This window comes from Stylophora pistillata, chromosome 14, assembly GCF_964205215.1.
Source record: "Stylophora pistillata chromosome 14, jaStyPist1.2, whole genome shotgun sequence".
NCBI lineage: Eukaryota > Metazoa > Cnidaria > Anthozoa > Scleractinia > Pocilloporidae > Stylophora > Stylophora pistillata.
This window is the reverse complement of record NC_142532.1, coordinates 12,947,379-12,968,080: the sequence shown is the minus strand read 5'-3', so window position 1 is coordinate 12,968,080 and position 20,702 is coordinate 12,947,379. Positions and strand designations below refer to the sequence as shown.

At 38.6% G+C, this 20,702-nt stretch overlaps 1 pseudogene; it reads left to right on the top strand.

The window, feature by feature from the left end:
• The first annotated feature begins 10,141 nt into the window (after window positions 1-10,141).
• Window positions 10,142-20,702, top strand: part of LOC148716602 (uncharacterized) — a 16,935-nt pseudogene continuing 6,374 nt past the window's right edge.

The following is a 20,702-nucleotide window of genomic DNA, read 5'->3' as shown; positions in this document are numbered from 1 at the left end:
AGATCTTGATGACCATTTCAATGGCAATGACATTGTTTCATTCACCTCAGATGAGTTCCCAAATGATACCCCATCCACACCAAGCAACCTTGATAAATCAGCAACCAATGTTGTTAACTCTGTTAAACCCACACGTGCACCGCAACCCACTCAGGCATCAACCTACTCAGCTCCACCCACACTGGCACTTCACACTGGCACTTCACTCTACCAGTACTCAGGCATCTACCTGCAATTCCAGGCACCCTTTTAAGCCTAGCCAGTTAAATTACCAGAACAGTGATACCAGTCAGACAACAAGAAGTACAGTTGGTGGGAAAAGACCATGAAGTTGGAACAATCTCAGCATTCAACCAGATGCCAAAAGACCAGATATTGGGGGGGAAAGGCCAAGGGCATCATTTCAGCTTCTGAGTAAAGATGACTGTGCCTGCACAAAATGCAAGGAATATAAGCAGCTCATTCTCAAGAAAGATGCTGAAATTGCTCAGCTAAAAGCCCAAGGTAATAAGAACAATCTTATTATTGAAGAAGTTTCGATTAGGGAACAAAAACTCTAAGAATCCAACCACAGATAAATCTCAGAAAAGATTAGCTCCCCTCTACATAAGGCATTCAATGCCCCCTTGGTTTGCAAAGAGAGACTGCGTTTGAAATTAAAAAGTTGACATCAATTTTTTTTAATCAGTATGTCCTCGTGATCACTCTCTCCTTAAATAATCAATATTTCACTTCATATCTTTTAATGTGGGAACTGGCCCTTAATTTTTCTTTTAATTGTTGTTCTTTTAGTTGCAGGACAATATGAGCAAATAGGTAAAGCACCTACTTTTAGGAATAGTGGTCTGCCCTTTTTACTGTATCTCTTTTGGGTGACCATTTCCTTTTCCTTTCTGTGAACCTTTCAGAAAAGTGTGATGTTTCATTACACCAGATCACTTTTAAAAAGTGGCTCGTTATAAAACAGATTCCAAGAGCAGCTTTTTTGCATGACAGTACACCTGTAGGGAGCAAGGGTGGTGCAGTGGTGAGAGCACCCAACTCCCACCAATGCAGCACAGGATCAAATCCAACTGTCAACATTGGGTTGAATTTGTTGTTGGTTATCTCCCTTGCTCTGAGAGGTTTTTCTCTGGTTACTCCAATTTTCCCCTCTCACCAAAAACCAGCATTTCCAAATTCCACTTCAACCAAGAATCAGGTAGACGAAGAACTACTTTGTAGATGTGCTACCTCCCAATCATTATTCATTTATTATTTATTTATTTATCATTATTACACCTCGATTCTCTTTTTTAAGGCAAATGCTATGTCTTGGGAAAATAAAAGACGGCCTTCTTAAACCTTTTGGGTTTGAGTTTTGTGCACCACTATCTTCAAAAGGATAAAAAGAGAGAGAAATGTGAAATTTTTCTTGTGACATGAGTGCTTACATCACAGCTCACAATTAAAATGCCTTTTCTCTGTAAGTGTCCCTTCAGATAAACTAAATTAATTTTAATGAATAAAGGCTGATACTTTGGAAAGAAACTGTTTGGGGCTGCTTTGGTGGGAGTAACGAAATAATTTGGCTATATCAACAAAGTTGAAATGGTAAATTGGCCACTGTAACGATTACAAAAGCTGATGTTTCGAGCGTTTACCCCTTCATCAGGGCGAAGGGCTAAAGCTCGAAATGTCAGCTTTTGTAATCATTACGGTGGCCAATTTACCATTTCAACTTTGTTGATATATCTAAATTAATTTTAACTCACTACTTGTAAAATTTGGAATTTTTATTCAGGTGATTGAATTATCAAAAGGTAAAGGAGTTTACCTTTTTGAAGGCAGTTTGGCTACAGTGCAAAGCAAGCTAAGTCCAACATCAGCAGCTTGCTTTTTGCTAAGCTGCTTCTACAACAATCAAGAACTTGGGAGGAAAAACCTCACTGGGGCAAATGCCAGGGAGGCAATTGATCCCGATATCCTCTCTTCAATTGTGGGTAAGAAAATGAATGTATATTTTTAAAGAAATTTAAAAGGATACACTTCACCTTTAGTGAAAATTAAAATGCTCACTTTGGTTGCTCCACTCAGTTATCTCCTCCGAGTGTAATATAGGATAACTTCTGGATACTTATGATTGTAAGGAAATGCTAGGGAATCAAAGAGTTCGATGCATTAATGTACAGTTTGTACACTGATTTGATTGAATCTTTGATGCAGTATCTTATAATCTCTTGATTTTCCTTAGCATCAGAAAAAAAGAATTTCCGGCTGTACTATGCTGTACCACTTCTGATGAAGTACCTGCCAGATATGCATGTTCTTCATCTGATGCTTCTAGTTGGAGGAATATACGGACTGTTGAACGAAACTATCTCTCTCCAGGAGAGGGAAAGCTCTGCTTCATGCCTTAAGTTATTTTGTGCACAGGCTTCGACTCTCCATGGTATGTACTTGTAATATCACAGTTAGCTTGTTCCGTTCCATGCATGTTATAATAATCTTTTTGTTCTCAAAATTTGAGAAATCTTGAGCAAATTTCCCTTTGTGTATTTTTTCCTGAGATTTCATGTAGCTTAGTGACTGCTTAATTTTTTATTCTCTCGCTGTCTATCGTTACCTTGGAAATTTAGTTACGTCGGATAAGTGTTAGATTTGAGTGGGAATATCCTCAAACAGATATCTTTCTACTTAATACACACAAACTTTCATGAGCATGTTTAACAAAAGTTGAATGCCCTTCATATGCTCTTTGCAGGTCCACAGTTTATGACATACACTGTTCATCAACTGTTACATCTGAGAGACTGTGTTGAAGATCTTGGGCCTCTTTGGAGTCATTCTTGTTTTTTCTTTGAAGACCTTAATGGAGATTTCCGTGATTTACTTCATGGGACACAGAATATTGATGGACAGGTACATGTAATTATTATCATTGTTTATATCCGTGCAGATAAGAATGAAAAAATTTTAAGTTAATGAAGTATAATTTTTAACTGGTCAGGAATGTTTTATTTTCTTTAGATTCTGGATGTAGTTTCTGTGATGCAAAAGTTGCCAGAGCTGGCTTCAGAGCTCTCCAGTTTTGAAGCTCAAAAACTTGTATTCTCAACTCACCCAAAAAATCACTATAAAAGGTAAGTTTCAGAATCTGTGCAATTAATACTTTTTGTAACAGATAGTACAATCATTAAACAAGAGACTTACAAGAGAGATATCGTTGGGATTTTCTTTTTTTTTTGAAAAGGAAATGTCTATTAACCAGATTGTTCTGAACAAACCCATATGCATTGACCCTATAAATATAACTACAAGCTTGCCAGAGTTTTAGTAAATATCTGGGCATGATGTAAGGTTGCGGTGTCCATCAGCCCTCTTTAACACTTAATTATCATTAATTTGATGCTCCAGGTCCAAAACTGAAGAGTTTGAATTGGGGATCTTTATGATCGGGCACTGGAAAAAGTTGCCATTAATTCAGAGATCCTCTCTGAAGCAGAATGGAAGGCCCTAAGAAGAGAACTACCAAGTTGGGGAAAAGTGTGGTCTTTTAAACGATGCCAAATCAATGGAACAGTGTATCACAGTGAGCGTTACGAAATAACTTTACTGTTAGCTTCTCTGTAAAGGCAGTCAGAATATGGCTGTGTCCTTAATTATGTAAAGGTTCAGGAAAAGTGCCATCAAGCATCTTGTACAAATGCAAAGTGTAACTGCCAGTTGGAATGCAGCTACTTTGCTCTACTTAGAATTCTGGATAAGCACCAAAACCAACTACCAAGTCTAAAAGGAAGAGTTGTGGTTTGTCATATCCTTAAGGTCGAATAGATAACAAAGGTTGTTGCTATTCCTCGGAGGTGTATTTGAGGGAAAGTGTATCGTGTCAACTTCAAATGGAATTTTTGTTTGTCATTTGGCAAACAGAATAGAACGAGACTGATTGTTTGAGGATAATATTAACTGTGAAACTACAGTGTTACAGTGCAAAGAGACTTTGCAAACAAATTTGAATGAAGTTGAGACTGTTGCCAAAACAAAACTGTCTTTTGTAATTAAGAAAACATGTACCATGTTTCTATCAAGTTTTAGTATAATATCTTATATTCATGTAGGGCGGAAGAGCCCCCAGGGGGGAGCTATGCAATAAAGTATGTATGTATGTATGTATGTATGTAAATGTACCCGCATTCTATCACTAATGCTCTCTCAACTGAAGCTATTTTCTACATGTAATTGAACAGTGATACATTAAATTTATCAAGAATTAAGATAGGAATAAGATGATAGTTGTCATGTCCATAGTTTCACTTGCTATAAGTGTAACATTGTAGGGGTGATAAAGATAAAACAGGATTAAAATAGACTATTTTATAGATATTTTTCACTTTGGAGGAGAACCTCCCTTAAAAATAGGAAGAACACAGTCTACTCTTGCATCGATCAAGATTTTCATAGATAACTTAGGGTTGTAATAGCCTATTTTAAGTCTATTTTCGAAGGGAACTGGCAATAACATTTCCTTTCCGCAGAAAAATATATAGAAAATAGACTTTTTCATACTACAAAACTGATATCAGAATGTAAAATACAATTAAAATAGCCTATTTTGCAGGCTATTTTTCAAAATGTCATGAGAAAATAGAGGTAAAATATACTACACTGTAGAAAATAGATTTCAAATAAAAGTAAAACACAAATATAATAGATGCTCTATTTTCTCAATCTGGTAAAATATGAATAAAATATAGTTCAATGGGAAAAAAATAGGGAAAAAATATAGTTGTGCAACAAAGTTCATCGAGAATCGTTCTGCTTTGCCATTTCCTGGCGAATCTCGCTGCTTTTATGCAGGCCAAAACAAAAAAGCAACCAAGAATGCAAAAAGATCTAGAGAGTGAGAACAGTTACCTGTTCTTATTGAAAATGAAAAACTTATCGCCATGCAGAGAAACAGAGTAGATGGGTCGCTAGATCAAAACATTACGTATGAACTGACATTCAGCAAAATAAGAAAACAACAGCTGAACTTCAAGCACTTATTGATGTTGCGGAAGAATTTAACAAAAGAGTTATTTCAGCGACATCTAAAGCCACTGAAATTTACCGGAAAAACAAAGTGTCCCTTCTTGGAGGCAAAGAAGCTACATACTTTTGTCCCATCTACACTTACAAAAAGCTGTCACAGCAACTCAACATTATTCAAATATATATCGATCAAAAAGCATTCATTATAGTGGAAGGAAAGGCGACAGACATCTCCAAGGTTGTAGACACTATTAATAATGAGTTGAGAAAGGTTAGAGATGGGGCTTTCAATGATGTTGTACATTCAAAACTAAAGGACCAGCTTAATGATCCCATTCAATATATGGACAGTAAAAGGGACCGGGAAATATTGAGGGCAGTTATTCCAAAAATAACAAGTGTCAAAAATGTTGTTTCAATGAAAGTAAGACAATTTAAAGGCAGCGTGAGTGGGCAACAAGCTACTTTGGATACGAAGTTAAAACAGTTTAAAGAGCTAAAAGTAAACTTACAGACTGTGAGGAATGACATGACCGTGCCTCAACAAGCATGCGCATGTCGAACACAAAATTAAGAAAAGGAAAGGCGAGGAAATGACCATAGTTGCAGAGGGAAGAGGACGAGAACTCAAGTGCGCATAGTTTCCCGAGCTGGCAAACTTCACAGAATTTGCATTTGGCGAGGGAGACCGAATTCTCCGAGGGGGTGGTGGCTTGCAAGCAGACCCTAGACTTCTCGACACAACCCTTTACAAAGCAGCTGACAATGCCAACATCATGCGTCACATACAAGAAATGTTACTCACCTTAAAGCCTGAATTTACCATCTCAACTTCCTGTTTATATACTTACACGAACAAGTACCGAAAAGGTACTGTGCAAGCAAAACAACACCATCACGGGAGGGGTATAAATGCTAATGTGTCACTCCATAAGGCACCAAACACTTCCGAGAAAGTTCATCCTCTAAATGCTCACTGGACTTCATCTCATGTCAATTATCTTATTGATTCAGCTGCAAAAAATTCTAATTGTTTCTTTCTTGACTCAAAAGTTGCCAAATGTATCATTTGTGGAGACAATGCCCCAGTTCTAAAGCTGGGAAGAACATGGCGAAATTTCGAAACGGCAGACCGACGTTTGACCAATCACGTATAAATGCGGGAACTCCAATGACTCGTCTGTTCAAGGACATAAGGAGGGAGCCTGAAATAAATGATGCAAACATTTTAATTCCCCAAACCGATCTCATAAACGTCAAAACAACTGGAATGGCTGTGACCCTTATTAACCTTACATTTTTTGAGCCAGAAACTGTCTTTCAAGTTTTCAACGAGCTGTTTCTTTTGCTGTGCATTCCAAGTCTCGACAAGTTCTTCAGGAACCCCAGAAACAGGGAAGCTAAAAGAAATTATAGGTTTTATTGTAGGCAATGGACCATCCGAAGCACCAAACAATTTGCTGGTTAAGCTCTTACCAGATCAGCTTGTTAAGTTCCTTGACCTTGATAAAGTAACGCAAAGATCTTTTGCCGAATATTTAAGTAAAAGAAACTCTGTGGAGCGTTTGCAAACTGTTGAGAACAAAGTACTTTCATATCATGGACCATTCTCTTTGAGAACTGTACACAATACGGCATTTCTTGGAAGCAAGGAACACCTTGAAAACATGGAGTCCATGGCTCAAGAAGTAATTGACTGCATCAGCAAAGGGATTTTCAACAAAGAGCCCACTAAGTGCTTTCAGAGAATTGCAAACGAAAAAAAGTTCATTTTTAAAGATGAAGCCGAACTGAAATCGTTTAGTCTATTATTCGAGCAGAGGAAAAAAGAAGATAGAACCACTTATTGAGTTGTCCAACGCAAAACTTTAAACTATCTTGAAAATGCCTGGGGCATCAAGAAGAATTTTAAAGGAACTTATGGAGAAGATTATGTTACAATTTAAATTGTTATAAATTGAATTTTGAAAAGCACATTGCTAAAATATGTAGAAAAGTCAGTCAACAGGTGGCTGTGTTAAAAAAGATGCAGAAAATGTTGTCTTTTGAGACTACAAGGGATCTTTACAAAGCCTTCATTGTACCACACTTTAATTACTGCTCCGAAACGTGGCACTTCTGTAATAAGAAGTCAGCTGACAAGTCAGAGTTGGTGAACAAACGTGTGCTCCGTTTTGTTTTAAGAGATAAGTCCTCGCCTTGTGAGGAACTTTGTGAACGTATCAGTCTCTCGAGTCTTCGTGAACAGCGATTAGCAAGAATATTGTCCACTGTCTTTAATATATTAACCAGTGATGCAGGACCAAAAAGCTTACAAGATCTTATAACCGTTAGGTGCTCCACTTATAACCTTAGGGGCACTACTATACTGGACCTCCCAAAAGTAAATCAACAACCTTCGGGTTAAGATCATGGAGATATGCTGCATCGAAACTATGGAATAATTTACCGGACGAGTCTCGAAAGATATAAACATTTACTACTTTTAAAAATTGCTTAAAAACATTAGATCTCACGGGACTCCAGCGCGGTGAGGATCTATTGTTAATTATATTTCCTGTTTTTAATGATTACATTTTCCATTTTATATATTGAACTCGGTGACTAAACTGTTAAATTCTTACATTTTAATATTAGCTAGTTCTTAATTCTTAATTTATTTAAATCTATATACCTTCACAAGGCTTTATAATTTCCTTTCTCTTTTTATTTCATGGCATACCTGTAAACTAGCTGTAAACAGAGCTAAGCGTTCTGACCACGTTAAATAAATTGAGTGATTAATTGTTACGCTAACCTCCTCGACAACTGCCTTTTCTGACAATTACAGCTGTTCTATAATCAGTGAAGACGACTGCTGGAGAGGGCAGAATCCACTAGAATGGTTCAACTATCAGCCTTTGCCAGATTTTAAACAATGGGTAAAGGTTGGTGAGCTGCATTATACGAGTTACGAAGAGCAAAGAGATTTCCCAGTGGGACCATGGGATAAATATCCGGGTATCTTTTTGCAAGAAAAAGTCCTTGAAATGTGCTTTAGAGTGCTCCAGACACCTACCCAAGAGGAAATGAACTCTACTGCTGTTCTCGCCTTAGTATCTCCTGAGGAGGTCGCAACCTACCAAAGCCTGATGTTGAAGAAACTGGAAGAGCAAAAAGACAAGGATGTCAAGTGAGAAAAATGGAAAAGGCATCTACTTTATCGAGAGAGTAGAGAAACTCTAGGCAACATGTGCAGCAACCCCGGCTTATTTGCTTTTGGTAAAAAGCACGAGCTAGTACAACGCATCGTTGAAAACAAAGAGAGCACACATGAAGAAGTTTCAAGCATGTTATAGAACGTTTACACGCATTATTAGGATTTTGCTTGTTTTGTTATATTTTGCATGATTAGCGCCACACTAAGTGTTATTGGTTCTCTACCTCTAATAGAGACCGGTAGAATGTAACCGGAAATATTGACAAAGAATGCGCAAAACGAGCGACAAACAATGATGTAATTAACTAGATAAGTGCTAGTGAAATCACGGGTTAAGATTAACGATAATAAGATTTGTCTAACAGACCCATGCAACAGGAATTAGTGGGCTAAACCGATTTGGAAATTAATAGTCAATTAAGCCCTATCCGACAACAACGGACTTACGTATCTGGGTGTGGATATCTGTACCCAATTAAAGTGGCACTTGTGATCCTAAGTTAGTCAGATCGTAGAGCAGAACGTGAATGTTGTGAGCTGAAGAATAAAAGCCAACTTAAAAGAGAGTATACAGTCCTCGTTTGTTGAACCAGCATGTGCGGAGAGCAAATTCCGCAAAAAAGCATGCGAGATACAGACCTTTGTGATGGAAACATCGAATCTATACCAAATTCTAGTGCAGGACTAATTAAACTATCTGATGCTCGACTAAGAGCCATTTTAAGGAAAAATGAAATTTTGTAAGTGGGTACAAAGGAAGAACTAATCGTAAGGGTAGGCCTTATAAAGGCTGGTTATCCAGAAGCTGCCTTCTCCAAGGAACGTTTGTGTGTGCTGCACATCATAGAGACAGCGATAAAGATACGGAAAACTCAAGGAGTTAATATAAAATACATTCATCGCAAAAGAAAATTTGCTCTTGGTCAGGAAAATACAAGTACTACCAGAACATCCTGCCTTAGGAACACATTGAAACCAAGGTTGCCTTTACCCCTGGAGAAAAACAAACAACGAGATTCAGAAAAGGCCCTTTTCATTTTCAAAGCCATCCTTGTTGAAGAAGAAAAAACATCACAGCAAAATGTTGGTGAACAGGAAAAGAACAGCAATGTCAAATCAAATGGAGGAAAGCATAAAATCCAGACAAAGATAGAAACCCCCAGTAGTAATATTAACACTCGACCAGAAAGAAAAAGGAGACGCCTAGTTAAATTTCTAGAACAAGAAGAGGTAGATGGAAGAGTGTATTTTGAAACTGGAAAACAAGTGGAGGTTTTGTGGACCGAGAAAGACCTGGAGGGCACAGCCTGGGAACCAGGGTGGTACAAGGGAGAGGTGCAGTGTTTCGACGAGTCCAATATGAACTTATACCGTTTCATAAAACGGACCCTACGATAGCAGTTATTTGCCAGGCTACAATTATTTTTCACTTTTCGGCAAATTCTCCTTGAAAGTTTTGCTCGCTGCATACAAAATTAAAAAGAATAGGGCCTGTTTCAAACATCGTGCAAAATGACTTGCTAAACTCCTCTTTTCAGTTAATATAAACAAATTTTACTCCATTCTGTTGAAGTATTTTTGTCCCTCCCACTTCCTGTGCATTTATTTATCTATTTATTTTTGCGTTGCTATGTGAATTGACAGGTCGGTTCGTTGTTATGGGCCATGGCCTAGTGTTTTTCAACAGCAAGTCGAGTTGAGTTTTGGAGTATCGCAAGCGAGTAAAGTGATTAAAATAAACAAATATCGAACCAGCCGAGTACAAATGTCGTTCGTCATTGACATTTGGTCCTTTGAGCAGGATCCTGAGCGAAGTAAAGTGAAAAATCGCCAAGTCAAGCTGTAAGTCACTTGTGTACATGTAACTGCGTGAATTATTATTATCGAGCCGTGTGGTTGAATACTGTGAAGATCCATTCAAGTTGCATTAGGATGAGTGCCTCGAACAAAGGAGAAAACATAACACCACGACTGTTTGCGCCAAGTGAGTCCACTACTTCAAGTAAACGTTCTCTTTTAGGAAAGAAATTGCAAGCCGAGAAGTTAGCCCTTGAACTAAAATAGCCGAGGAAACGTTCGCAAATGAGATCGAGTTTCTGCAAGCCGAACAACAGCAGCATGCAAAGCTTTTGGAACTTCAAAAGAAAGCTGAAGAATCAAGATTGGAATATGAGTTCAAAGATGCCATCGCCCAGGAAGAAGGTATGTAGAATAAAGGCGGTATTGATGAAGAGTTGAATGAATTACCTGTAGACAGTGTGAACGATCGGGTCTTGCGCTTAGACCTAGGAATTACTGAAAAAACTGTTGTCGAAAAACCTGACAACGAGGAAATTAAATCCATTAAACCAGAGGTCGTTACAAACGTCTCTAGTCAACCCTGTAAAAAAGAGAGATGTGAATCATCTATTGCTAAAGTTCAAGCTGAGTTGAAAACCTCTGCCGCAGGAAACCTTAGCACGCAGACATTGAAGACAAATCAGTTGTTTGAGAAAATACTGCCAGCCTTTGTGAAAATCGTTAAACCAGATTTGCAGACATTTAATGGAAATCCCCTAGAGTACTCAACATTTAACCCTCATCCTACCAACCGGGGTCCAATTGGACCCCAGGTGATAATCAGTATTTACCATAACTCACATGGTTGAACAATTTTTTCGAGATTTCAACAATTTGTCTCCATGTGTTAGCTGCTTTAAATGCAAATGTTACATTTAGATTCCAGAGGACTGTGTAAACGTGGCGCTCATTTTCCTCGTGGGGTCCAAATTGACCCCAGCGAAGCAGGAGGAAAATTCAAGTGTACCAAGTGAAGTAGTGGACAATTGAATGTAGCATACATAAGATGGTAACAAGGAAGATGCCTGTTCGATGGTAAAGCGTCCATGTAAGGGCCATAACAGGTCCCAATAACTAATACCTATTAATACTATGTATTAAAGACTTCATGTATACAACATCATATGTCCTAGATGACTCCTCTACCCGCTGTTAATGTACTAACATTTACTACCACAAGCTATCACAGGCTATCACTGGCTATCATTGGATATCACAGGCTATCACTGGCTATCACTGGCTATCACTGGTTATCACGAGCTATCACTGGCTATCACTAGCAATCACTGGCTATCACTAGCTATCACTAGCTATCACTAGCTATCACAAGCTATCACTGGCTATCACAAGCTATCACTGGCTATCACTAGCTATCACTGGCAATCACTGGCTATCACTAGCTATCACTGGCTATCACTGGCTATCACTGGCTATCACCAGCAATCACTAGCTATCACAGGCTATCACAGGCTATCACTGGCTATCACTGTCCATCACTAGCTATCACTGGCTATCTCAGACTATCACTGGCTATCACTAGCTATCACTGGCTATCACTGGCTATCACTAGCTATCACTGGCTATCACTGGCTATCACTAGCTATCACTGGCTATCACAGGCTATCACTGGCTATCACTGGATATCATAAGCTATCACTGGCTATCACAGGCTATCACTGGCTATCACTAGCTACCACTGGCTATCACTGGCTATCACCGGTTATCACGAGCTATCACTAGCTATCACTAGCTATCACTGGCTATCACTAGCTATCTCTAGCTATCACAAGCTATCACTGGCCATCACTAGCTATCACTGGCTATCACTGGCTATCACTGGCTATCACTAGCTATCACTGGCTATCACAGGCTATCACTGGCTATAACTGGATATCACAAGCTATCACTGGCTATCACAGGCTATCACTGGCTATCATTGGCTATCACTGGCTATCACTGGCTATCACTAGCAATCACTACCTATCACAGGCTATCACAGGCTATCGCCGGCTATCACCGGCTATCACTGGCCATCACTAGCTATCACTGGCTATCACAGACTATCACTGGCTATCACTAGCTATCACTGGCTATCACTGGCTATCACTAGCTATCACTGGCTATCACTGGCTATCACTAGCTATCACTGGCTATCACTGGCTATCACTGGATATCATAAGCTATCACTGGCTATCACAGGCTATCACTGGCTATCACTGGCTATCACTGGCTATCACCGGTTATCACGAGCTATCACGAGCTATCACGAGCTATCACGAGCTATCACTAGCTATCACTAGCTATCACTGGCTATCACAAGCTATCACTGGCTATCACTGGCTATCACTGGCTATCACTGGCTATCACTAGCAATCACTAGGTATCACAGGCTATCACAGGCTATCACTGGCTATCACTGGCTATCACTGGCCATCACTAGCTATCACTGGTTATCACAGGCTATCACTGGCTATCACTAGCTATCACTGGCTATCACTGGCTATCACTAGCTATCACTGGCTATCACAGGCTATCACTGGCTATCACTAGCTATCACTGGCTATCACTGGTTATCACTAGCTATCACTGGCTATCACAGGCTATCACTTGCTATCACCGGTTATCACTGGCTATCACTGGCTACTACCAGCTATCATTAGCTATCACAGACTATCACTGGCTATCACTAGTTATCCCTAGCTATCACTTACTATCACTGGCTATCACTGACTATCACTAGCTATCACCGACTATTACTAGCTATCACTAGCTATCACTGGCTATCACAGGCTATCACTTGCTATCACTGGCTACCACTAGCTGTCACTAGCTATCACAGGCTATCACTGGCTATCACTAGTTATCCCTAGCTATCACTAGCTATCACTAGCTATCACTAGCTATCACTAGCTATCACTGGCTATCACTGGCTATCACTACCTATCACTACCTATCTCTAGCTATCACTTGCTATCACTGGCTATCACTGGCTACCACTAGCTATCACTAGCTATCACAGGCTATCACTGGCTATCACTACTTATCCCTAGCTATGACTGACTATCACTGGCTATCACTAGCTATCACTAGCTATCACTGGCTATCACTAGCTATCACAGGCTATCACTGGCTATCACTAGTTATCCCTAGCTATCACTTACTATCACTGGCTATCACTGACTATCACTAGCTATCACCGACTATTACTAGCTATCACTAGCTATCACTGGCTATCACTAGCTATCACTGGCTATCACTGACTATCACTAGCTATCACTGGCTATCACCAGCTATCACTAGCTATCACTTGCTATCACTAGCTATCACTGGCTATCACTGGCTATCACTGACTATCCCTAGCTATCACTGGCTATCACTAGTTATCCCTAGCTATGACTGACTATCACTGGCTATCACTAGCTATCACTAGCTATCACTGGCTATCACTAGCTATCACTGGCTATCACTGACTATCACTAGCTATCACTGGCTATCACCAGCTATCACTAGCTATCACTTGCTATCACTAGCTATCACTGGCTATCACTGGCTATCGCTGACTATCCCTAGCTATCACTGACTATCACTGGCTATAACTGGCTATCACTGACTATCACTAGCTATCACTGGCTATCACCAGCTATCACTGGCTATCACTAGCTATCACTGGCTATCACTGGCTATCACTGGCTATCACTGACTATCCCTAGCTATCACTGGCTATCACTAGTTATCCCTAGCTATCACTGACTATCACTGGCTATTACTAGCTATCACTGGCTATCACTAGCTATCACTGGCTATCACCAGCTATCACTCGCTATCACTAGCTATCACTGGCTATCACAGGCCATCATTGGCTATCACTGGCATTGAGGTTGTGCACGTCTGGCGATATCCATGTCTAAACCAATCAGAATTCAAATCACATCTTTGGCGCGAAAATCCAGAATGGTGGTATACAGAGATTAAAAACAGAACCCCAAAATGCCCTCTTATCCAAAATTAATAGCAATAACCTTCAATAGCTTGCCAATAAAATCTCTAGAGACATTAAAAGGAACATTCATGAAACCATTCTTACCTCGCCAGCGCTTCGGAAATTCCGCCTTTTCTTAATTAATTTGGTGGGAAATTATGGCAGCTCTTGACTTTGTAGATTTTATTATTTTGTTACTTTCAACTTGTATTTTGCAGAAAGGTGTAATAACAGCGAAATTCAAACAGCTCTTCTCTTCAAAATGAAGCAGATTAAACCCGAAAGAAAAAATTGGAAAAGGAAATATTAGAAGGTTATTCTTCCTTGAAAAATTCAACACTTTTCTAGAAAATGAAAAAACAGAGGACGATAAACCATCGGCTTTTAATAGCCGCCTCTCATTTACCCAAATAATTTTTCAATACCGCTTCGAGGCAGAAACATCTTCGTTTAATTAGTCTTTACTGGATGCTGGAATAAATTACAATTCAAGGCAATTGACTAAGTTTATTGCCATAGACTTAAGCTACAGTATCTGTTTTTTTTAGTCAAGATATTTTTATTGAAAGAGCTTTTTGTTCCCTTTTTCTTTTTTGCTCGAATTCTTACAATCGTATACCTCTCAATGGATTTCCTGCCTGGAATTCTATTCTTCTTCAGCCATTCGTGGTTTCGGCAGATTCTACTTTTCAATTGTCGTTTTTTTAAGGCTATTGACTTGTTTTCTTTTTCCTTTCTCATTCCTATAGTGGTCAAATTTCGACTAAATCTAAGGGGCTTTTTTTGCTTATGATTTCTTTTATTATTATTATTATTATTATTATTATTATTATCATTTATTTTTCTTCTTTTTGGCAATATATTCAACAAAGTTTCCATGCGGTGATTTTTAGAGAACTGCACTCGCGTTAGGCCTGCCGTTTTGATTTAACTGAAACTTGATTGACGATCATTTGCATTAAAATTACAATTTTTAACTCTCTAAGAGGATTTTACACGGATTGTAAGAGGAAAAGAAATTGATACAGTGAGATCAAATTCGATTAAGGTAAATTATCTTTTGAAAAACTTTGCAGACTTCAATTTCTTTGTCTTGCAGGCTTTTACCCTTGCATAAACTTATTTTTCCTATTAATTATATTGGAAGGATTTGTATTCACGTATTGTGAAGGCCATTCACGCATTGGTCTTCACATTCATAGTCGCCGATGCTCCAGCCAAGCACACAATTAGGATGCCATACCCATGTTCGACCTTGACCGACGGAGGCCTTCCACCATTTGCTTAAAGATGTTAAGGCAGAATTCATCAAAATGATGGAAAAAATTCAAGAGCTTACAACTAAAGAAATAGTATTATAGTAGGTCTATAGAACATGTAGGGTAAAACTGAATTTTGGCAGTCAAATCTTGGTTTTTTGTTTCATGATTTTATTTATTCATACAGATAAATGATACCCAATTTCGATTAAATTTTATATTTTACAAAAAGAGTGAAGTCCAGTCCAGTCCAGTCCAGATTCCAGTCCAGATTCCAGTCCATATTTTCCAACCGGCCACTTCGATCTAACTACAGCCATAATCGTGACTGATATTATCTTACAAAGGAAGCCTGACCGCAGTGACTTTACACTAGTCTTTCCTCTATCATTAGCTCTGAAACCAGAGGTGTTGTATATGTTTGATATTTTCCGGCCGTTTCACGTATGAGTACGTGATTTGTTTGGTATCAAATTTATTTTCGAGATGTATATAGTACCCAGAATGGATCTTCATCTTTAACATTGATATTTGATATTTGATATTTTTTTAATTTTATTAGAGTTTATTTGTACTTTTAATCGTTTGGAATTGTTGATTTTATTAATAATGGGTTTGGCGCAAGGAATCTGGCATGAAACTGCAAAATTCCCAACTTATGCGCAACAAGGTGACAAGGACTTTTGTTAGAAGAACAGCCCTAATCGTGACTCACGGGAAATCTGATGAAAGAAGCCTAACCGCAGTGGCCGTTACTTGGGATCCCTATTATTACACAATAGGTGTAATTAACTAAGTAACGCGTCAAATAAAGCTGCCAAATTCCTAACGTATGCGTAATACGGTAACAAGCACGTTTACTAAAATAATAATTACACCCAAATTTCTACAACAAAAAGTGAAAGGGGCTGTTTGCAGTATGAATGTAGATTTTTATCATTGGTAGTTATCATCTCAGGCGGCACAGAATGGCGCACATACATTTTTTACTTGCTCTAAACCTGAATTTTTTCATGGTAAATTCTATTGTCCTTGATGACATAGTACAAAGTTACGTAGAGAAGATTTTGTGCTCGTTTCAACAAGATATGCAAGCCGACCGGTTTGATCATGTAATTCAACCACCAACAAGGGCAAGAATGGCTGCCGATGGAGAAATATTTCTGGTTCAACAAAGAAACTTTTTGCTGCCAAAACTTTTCATTTGGATGCCCATCGAACATTTCCAATTGCAATTAAGATGTCCTAAACACGGTGCCGTGATGACTGGCCAAAAATGGACGAATGTGATTAACAGAAAGAGCTATCTGAACCCGAGAATGGTCTATGATTTGGGCGGTAACATCATCCTTGTCCAACGTTATTACAGATGCACGTACAAAGGTTTTGACAAGCAGTGTTCTTACCTCTCTGGATCTTCAGCAATTATGAATTTTCTACCTGATTCTATTTCAAACCTTTTTCCCTTCAAGAAATATCACAAGTCTTGCTGCACGATGGATATCATTAATTTAGTGGAGACTTTGGTTTTGGAGGGTAATAACTTTTTACAGATAAGTGAAATCATAGCAAACTTGAATTTCAGAAAGTTTTCGGAAAGAAATAAACGCTTTCTTTCTTACTTATCATCAAAGCAAACCTCAGGTGTTCAAAATCGCAATGACAAAGAAAGCATCATTTTTTACGAGGACCTGATATTCTCTTTTCCCTCTGATTCCCAGTTAATCAGAATATACTTGGATCGTTTCGAGGAAACGAGGCTGTTATACCGGGAAGAAATGGAAAAGATCGAAGCAACTTCCTTATCCTTAGATCACACGTTTAAGGTTGGAAAAAATATTGGCTGTTATCGCGACACGGATGGTCGCTATGTTAAACAATTCGGCTTTCTTTTACTTTTGTTAAATGAGAATAGAGAAATCGTGGATTGGAGGCTGACAAAATCCACAGGTTATTCAGAAGTTAAAAACCTTTTGCGAGATGTAAAAATTCGGAACAGGTTAAAGTTGAAGGCTGTGCATGTAGACAATTGTTGTCAATCAAGAAAGCAAATCCAAGGAGTTTGTCGACAAATTATGATAATTTCTCCGTAGGGCCATCGCACCCCGATACTATCGGTATGCCGACTGGTGCAGGCTTGTGTATTTTCGCTAGAGTGTAGAATTCAGGAATTAGGGGCGGGTTTGGTGTCTGACAAAGTCATTTTTTAGTAATGTCTTGAATATGATAGCGATACTCATAGGGTGGGTTGTGGCAAAAATCACGTGTGCTGTAGTCATGTTACAAACACTCGTTTCTTTGGAACGAGGCGAGGGGGCGTTACTCCCCAAGGAGTATAGTCAAAAAGTGGCACGTATCTTCAATTTTAATCAGCGTCTTACTTATATATCTGTGTTTTTCGTGTGAAATTTGTCTTTCACTTCCCCAGAAGAAGGTCCGTGACTGCGACCGAAACGTCAGCAAAAAATTTTTTTACCCTTAACTGATTTAAGAAACGCTTATTTGAAACTTATTTGAAACTTATTTGTATTTTAAAATGTTCTTAACACTCGTTTCTTTCTTCATATTTTATTATGATTTTTAATTATTTGGGCGTCACTCCCCAAGGAGTATATTCCTACTTGACTCTTGCCAACAAGAAAAAGTGGCACGTATCTTGAATTTTAATCAGCGTCTTGTTCAACTTATTGGGATTATCCACTTCCTATTACTACCTCATTTTTATTTAATTAGTTTAGTTATTTTAGTTAAATTAGGTGTAATTTTTCTTTATTAAAAAAAAGAGGTACCCTCGAAAATTTTACCCTCGCCCTCGACATGAAAACCTCGAACCTTGACAAAAAGTTAGGATCTTTAGTGGTTCTAACAAAACAAAGAGTTAGACTCGTATTTAGTTATGGCATGATTTTTTCATCCATATTACCAGAACGTATTGTTACAAACTTGTATGCCAAATAAATGTTACTTTATTGATTCTGAGCCTGGCGTGCCTGTGTCACAAGCAAAGCTCTTCGCATTTTTCAGGAGCGGTCGAAGGCTGCGTCGGGACCTGTTCGGTGAAAAAGCTGTTGGTATAATCTCCTGGGAAACTAAAAATACGAGAAATTGGTATTGTATAGATTGAAAAATTCTGTTGCTTTATTCGCAATTCATTTTCCTGGCAAAAATTCTATAGTAAAACAGGAACCTATAATTCTTTTGAATTGCTGCTGTAAAAGTATATTTCTTAATGCGGAAAAAGCAAAATCATCTAAAAATTGATCATCGGAGTGGGAATTCAGCTCCTGCTTTATAACAAGGCTAAGAAAAATTTCTTGGCAAAAGTTTTTAAAGTTCCTGGCAAAAGTTATTTTTTCGCTCCTATCATGAATTTGCTGGGAGAAATTCTTATCGTACTTTTCCTAGCTGGATGGAATAAACTACTATTTCTTTCGTTGTAAGCTCTTGAATTTTTTCCACCATTTTGATGAATTCTGCCTTAACATCTTTCAGCAAATGGTGGTAGGCCTCCGTCGGTCAAGGTTGAACATGGGTATGGCATCCTAATTGTGTGCTTGGCTGGAGCATCGGCGACTATGAATGTGAAGACCAATGCGTGAATGGTCTTCACAATACGTGAATACAAATCCTTCCAATATAATTAATAGGAAAAATAAGTTTATGCCAAAAAGACGAAAAATAAATGATAATAATAATAATAATAAAAGAAATCATAAGCAAAAAAAGCCCCTTAGATTTAGTCGAAATTTGACCACTATAGGAATGAGAAAGGAAAAAGAAAACAAGTCAATAGCCTTAAGAAAACGACAATTGAAAAGTAGAATCTGCCGAAACCACGAATGGCTGAAGAAGAATAGAATTCCAGGCAGGAAATCCATTGAGAGGTATACGATTGTAAGAATTTGAGCAAAAAAGAAAAAGGGAACAAAAAGCTCTTTGAATAAAAATATCTTGACTAAAAAAACAGATACTCTAGCTTAAGTCTATGGCAATAAACTTAGTCAATTGCCTTGAATTGTAATTTATTCCAGCATCCAGTAAAGACTAATTAAACGAAGATGTTTCTGCCTCGAAGCGGTATTGAAAAATTATTTGAGTAAATGAGAGGCCGGTATTAAAAGCCGATGGTTTATCGTCCTCTGTTTTTTCATTTTCTAGAAAAGTGTTGAATTTTTCCAAGGAAGAATAACCTTCTAATCTTTCCTTTTCCAATTTTTTCTTTCGGGTTTAGTCTGCTTCATTTTGAAGAGAAGAGCTGTTTGAATTTCGCTGTTATTACACCTTTCTGCAAAATACAAGTTGAAAGTAACAAAATAATACAATCTAGTGATAGCGAGTGATAGCTGGCGATAGCCAGTGATAGCTAGTGATAGCCAGTGATAGCTAGTGATAGCCACTGATAGTCAGTGATAGCTAAGGATAACTAGGGATAACTAGTGATAGCCAGTGATAGCTAGGGATAGTCAGTGATAGCCAGTGATAGCTAGTGATAGCCAGTGATAGCTAGTGATAGTCAGTGATAGCTAGTGATAGCCAGTGATAGCTAGTGATAGCCAGTGATAGTCAGTGATAGCTAGGGATAACTAGTGATAGCCAGTGATAGCTAGTGATAGCCAGTGATAGCTAGTGATAGCTAGTGATAGCCAGTGATAGTCAGTCATAGCTAGGGATAACCAGTGATAGCCAGTGATAGCCTGTGATAGCTAGTGATAGCTAGTGGTAGCCAGTGATAGTCAATGATAGCAAGTGATACCCAGTGATAGCTAGTGATAGCTAGTGATAGCCAGTGATAGCTAGTGATAGCTAGTGATAGCCAGTGATAGCCAGTGATAGTCAGTGATAGCTAGGGATAACTAGTGATAGCCAGTGATAGCCTGTGATAGCTAGTGACAGCTAGTGGTAGCCAGTGATAGCAAGTGATAGCCAGTGATAGCTAGTGATAGCTAGTAATACTCGGTGATAGCTAGTGATAGCCAGTGATAGCCAGTGATAGTAAGTGATAGCTAGGGATTACTAGTGATAGCCAGTGATAGCCTGTGATAGCTAATGATAGCTGGTGGTAGCCAGTGATAGCCAGTGATAACCAGTGATAGCAAGTGATAGCCCGTGATAGCCAGTGATAGCTAGTGATAACCAGTGATAGCCAGTGATAGCTAGTGATAGCTTGTGATGGCCAGTGATAGCTAGTGATAGCCAGTGATAGCCAGTGATAGCTAGTGATAGCCAGTGATAGCCAGTGATAGCCAGTGATAGCTAGTGATAGCCAGTGATAGCCAGTGATAGCTTGTGATGGCCAGTGATGGCCAGTAATAGCCTGTGATACCTAGTGATTGCTAGTGATAGCCAGTGATAGCCTCTGATAGCCAGTGATAGCCAGTGATAGCTAGTGATAGCCAGTGATAGCCAGTGATAGCTA